The 5,000-nt window shown below is 54.0% G+C and overlaps 1 non-coding gene across 1 annotated transcript in view; it reads left to right on the top strand.

Annotated features, from left to right (window-relative positions):
- Positions 1-4,540: 4,540 nt before the first annotated feature.
- Positions 4,541-5,000, top strand: part of LOC126431428 (small subunit ribosomal RNA) — a 1,910-nt gene continuing 1,450 nt past the window's right edge. The window contains exon 1 of the ribosomal RNA XR_007577585.1: positions 4,541-5,000. This exon is cut by the window's right edge and continues 1,450 nt beyond it. This is a non-coding gene — a ribosomal RNA (small subunit ribosomal RNA).

The raw sequence follows: 5,000 nt of genomic DNA, 5'->3' as shown, positions 1-5,000 counted from the left end.
ACGCCAACCATGCCGGCAAAACAGTATCGCCATCTATGAAAATACGGCGAAACCACATGCAATACCTCCATCTATGCGAATCTGACAACACTACGTCCGCCATGTCGAGCGCACCACAAAACACAGCGCCATCTGTAGGTCTCCCGCGGCATGACGTCCTGCAACGACGATACCGCCATCTATGAGACGCCAAGCCGACTAAGACAGCGATGGGCCCACAGTGCCCATCTTTCGACCCCACCCACAAAGCCTGCGTCCTCTGTCGACCACAGCACCCCAACGCCAGCGCCTCTGCCGCACGAAATCGTCGACCGGCAATCACTCCACCGGCGCCCCACCCTAACCGCCCAACTCGCAACTCCAGCGGATGAACGGCGGACTTTTCCCGCAGTCGCAATGTGCAATCCACCCCTATAACTTGCGTTTCATGAAGAGTTATGTCCAATATGCGACATTCCCGCTGTCCCTATACATGAGCTGCGAGCTGTACCAGTTACGAGCTAGAGACGCGATCGCGTTGCTCTCTGTACGAATGCCGATGCTGAGCGGTCAGCTAGGAGGCGCTCCATCCATGTCGGTACCGGTGGGCGTTGCACTCGCAGTCGCAAAAACGTACGGCAAGTATATTACTCGGAAGAGTTTATGACAGTCCAAGCCCCCCTGCGTGGGGAGCGTCTTTCTAGGCCATGACCCACCGGAAGGGCGCAGCGTCCCCCACCCCAGACATGTGACGTCACACTATCGGTATTGACGACTCGACTCATTGCTTATAATCATTTGCCATACACCGGTGGAAGCTGCCGAGACGAGTAGCTACATAGCGCGCTCGCCGTGTCACTAATGTACAGAGATACAACAGTTTCGACTGGAACCGGATTAAACGTATACACGGCGCTGATTAGTAATACATAGACCCATCAGAATACAGATAATATATACAACTGTCCGTATACATGCTGAAAGACTCTGCTCACAATCACAACCACACGGCAGCCACACACTCTTATCACGCACTACTCTCCGCCTGTAACACGCACACAGACAATATGTAAGCACCAGCATGGAACAACACCCAGTGCATCCTCTCCGCCACATGAGACAATCCACACTGTCATAACCAGACTGGGAGGTCCACTCAGAAAACGGAATATCCCACCCCCCCGACAACCACCATTGCTCAGCTAAGCCACCAACACCCACACATGTCCTACACAGGGGTGCACCCAACATCACAATACTGCCTCCTCTCACAGCACACAAACAATGGCAGGAATGAAAGACACAGGTCTGCCACAAGCATGGAATCGGAGCGCCGCCTGTCATGAGCCAAAGGTGCATCCTGACGTGGCAAATCAGATGATGCCGCAGGCATCCACTTACTATAATCACAATCAACAAACCGACCGGCCGCCCCCCCCCCCCCCCCCATTACACCTTTCCATACAACAATGTGTACCTTAACCTAAACTATACTGTACCTTAACCTAAACTATACTGTACCTTAACCTAAACTATACTGTACCTTAACCTAAACTATACTGTACCTTAACCTAAACTATACTGTACCTTAACCTAAACTATACTGTACCTTAACCTAAACTATACTGTACCTTAACCTAACCTATACGGTACCTCAACCTAACCTATATTGTGCCTCAACCTAACCTATGTTGCGCCTTAACCTAACCTATGTTGCGCCTTAACCTAACCTATGTTGCGCCTTAACCTAACCTATGTTGCGCCTTAACCTAACCTATGTTGCGCCTTAACCTAACCTATGTTGCGCCTTAACCTAACCTATGTTGCGCCTTAACCTAACCTATGTTGCGCCTTAACCTAACCTATGTTGCGCCTTAACCTAACCTATGTTGCGCCTTAACCTAACCTATGTTGCGCCTTAACCTAACCTATGTTGCGCCTTAACCTAACCTATGTTGCGCCTTAACCTAACCTATATTGCGCCTTAACCTAACCTATGTTGCGCCTTAACCTAACCTATGTTGCGCCTTAACCTAACCTATGTTGCGCCTTAACCTAACCTATGTTGCGCCTTAACCTAACCTATGTTGCGCCTTAACCTAACCTATGTTGCGCCTTAACCTAACCTATGTTGCGCCTTAACCTAACCTATGTTGCGCCTTAACCTAACCTATGTTGCGCCTTAACCTAACCTATGTTGCGCCTTAACCTAACCTATGTTGCGCCTTAACCTAACCTATGTTGCGCCTTAACCCAACCTATGTTGCGCCTTAACCCAACCTATGTTGCGCCTTAACCCAACCTATGTTGCGCCTTAACCCAACCTATGTTGCGCCTTAACCCAACCTATGTTGCGCCTTAACCCAACCTATGTTGCGCCTTAACCCAACCTATGTTGGGCCTTAACCCAACCTATGTTGGGCCTTAACCCAACCTATGTTGGGCCTTAACCCAACCTATGTTGGGCCTTAACCCAACACACGTTGGGCCTTAACCCAACACACGTTGGGCCTTAACCCAACACACGTTGGGCCTTAACCCAACACACGTTGGGCCTTAACCCAACACACGTTGGGCCTTAACCCAACACACGTTGGGCCTTAACCCAACACACGTTGGGCCTTAACCCAACACACGTTGGGCCTTAACCCAACACACGTTGGGCCTTAACCCAACACACGTTGGGCCTTAACCCAACACACGTTGGGCCTTAACCCAACACACGTTGGGCCTTAACCCAACACACGTTGGGCCTTAACCCAACACACGTTGGGCCTTAACCCAACACACGTTGGGCCTTAACCCAACACACGTTGGGCCTTAACCCAACACACGTTGGGCCTTAACCTGCTCTGTAATTGTCATACGACGCGTTAAATTAGTGTAGTGTTGCCTAACTGCAACCCCCGCAATATAGTTTGCTACTCGCACTGCCCGGTCCCCAGTGTATCGCTTCATGTTAAACACCTTGCAGCTATACACTGTAATGTGGATGGCAGCAGGACGTACATGCTCAATGCCCTTTGCAGTTGTTCATTGGCATTTGCAGTTGTTCATTGGCATTCGCATGGCGAAGCACTTAGCCTACGCTGTGGTACGGCCTGTGTCAACTGTCCGCTGATGTTGTACGTCCAAATCACACACTGTACTGCACATTGGTCCTCATGTACTGAATGATACATCGTGGTACATGTGACCGTACAACGACTGCGCCAACAACGGCGAACCATGCGGTCCAAATGTTGTGCACTCAGCTACGTGTCGTCTCCCTATAAGAGCTGGATTGCAGTGTGGTATGCCCTGGATGGCGATCAGCATGAGCCGTCTGTTGATGTAGTGGCGCGTGTTGTCAGACGTAGTCGTCTCTTCTCACACACCGTGATAGCATGGTGCACTGCGTTCCACATCTGCGACATGCGACAGAGGCCGGTTGACAGTCGTTCGCGCAATGGACATCGCATACGTACGGGGGCCACCTTCCACGTGTTCGCGAAGCGTGCACATGTTGTTGCGTGTATGTGGGCAGACATAGTGTGTCGTGACACCTGACACAGGCATGCAACAATCGTTGAATTTGCAAATGGCGATGGACGCCTACGTTTGCTGGTGACGTTACGCAAATGAACAACTGGTAAACCGTTGTGGTGCGGTTGTTCTCGCTAGAGGTGAATCAGTGATGGCGACGATCGGTTGAGCTACCAACCGGTTGTTCCAGCGATACCCACCATGCCCACGAACGTGAATGGCATCTGGGTGTGAAGCGATACGCGGCGGTGGCTGGGTGGGACCGTCCCCGGCCGGTGAGGGGGGGCCTCCCGGCGTGCTGGCCGCGCGGTGCGTGGGCGCACGCGCTACAGCCGGCTGGTGGGGGCGGCCAGTGGCAGGCGCGCCGGCCGACGGAGGCGGCAGGCGGCGCAGCTGCGCGCCGGCGCACCCTGCACGCGGCGCCGTGCGGCCAAAGTAGGTCCTCGCGGGCCCGGTGCGAAGCGCGGTGGACATCTGCAGTGTGCTGGTCCGATTGAGGACTGTGTGCGCTGAGGATGCGCCGCCGCCCGGCGCTCGGCGCCGCGACGCCGTCTGCTGCTCGGTCGCCTCTGCGGTTCTCGCAGGTGGTTTGTATCGCAGCTGTGCGGACGTGTTGGCGCGTGCGCTGTGCTGGGAGAGTTCGCTTCGGCACCCGAGTGGGGCTTTTGTCCTTCTGTGGCGCTGGCGTTGGAGCTGCCGGTCACCGTAGGTGGCGCGTGTTGTCTCCCGCCGGCAATGCCACGACAGCACGCTCCCGGGCCTCTGTCGGCAGCGGCAAGCTCAGTTGGGAGCACGGGTGGTCGCACCTAAAGCGTCTACTCGCCAAACCCCGGGCGATTGCGCCTCTCTCGAACCCGACCAAGTACTTAGGACGGCGCTGCGCGCCGCCGGGACCTGAGAGGGTTTCGAGGTGTATGGTGCAGGGGAGCTCAGCCTCCTCCTGTTTGCAGAATAATTGAGCGGACGCTTGCGTGTTCGCGCGGGCCCCCGGGACACACTCCCGGGCGGCCGGCTGCTCAGCTCTAGTTGACGCAGCTCCCTGGTTGATCCTGCCAGTAGTCATATGCTTGTCTCAAAGATTAAGCCATGCATGTCTCAGTACAAGCCGCATTAAGGTGAAACCGCGAATGGCTCATTAAATCAGTTATGGTTCCTTAGATCGTACCCACGTTACTTGGATAACTGTGGTAATTCTAGAGCTAATACATGCAAACAGAGTCCCGACCAGAGATGGAAGGGACGCTTTTATTAGATCAAAACCAATCGGTCGGCTCGTCCGGTCCGTTTGCCTTGGTGACTCTGAATAACTTTGGGCTGATCGCACGGTCCTCGTACCGGCGACGCATCTTTCAAATGTCTGCCTTATCAACTGTCGATGGTAGGTTCTGCGCCTACCATGGTTGTAACGGGTAACGGGGAATCAGGGTTCGATTCCGGAGAGGGAGCCTGAGAAACGGCTACCACATCCAAGGAAGGCAGCAGGCGCGCAAATTACC

The sequence above is a fragment of the Schistocerca serialis genome, unplaced genomic scaffold, assembly GCF_023864345.2.
Source record: "Schistocerca serialis cubense isolate TAMUIC-IGC-003099 unplaced genomic scaffold, iqSchSeri2.2 HiC_scaffold_1094, whole genome shotgun sequence".
NCBI classification, from domain to species: domain Eukaryota; kingdom Metazoa; phylum Arthropoda; class Insecta; order Orthoptera; family Acrididae; genus Schistocerca; species Schistocerca serialis.
The sequence above is the reverse complement of the archived record's forward strand: the minus strand, read 5'-3'. Positions and strand labels throughout refer to the sequence as shown.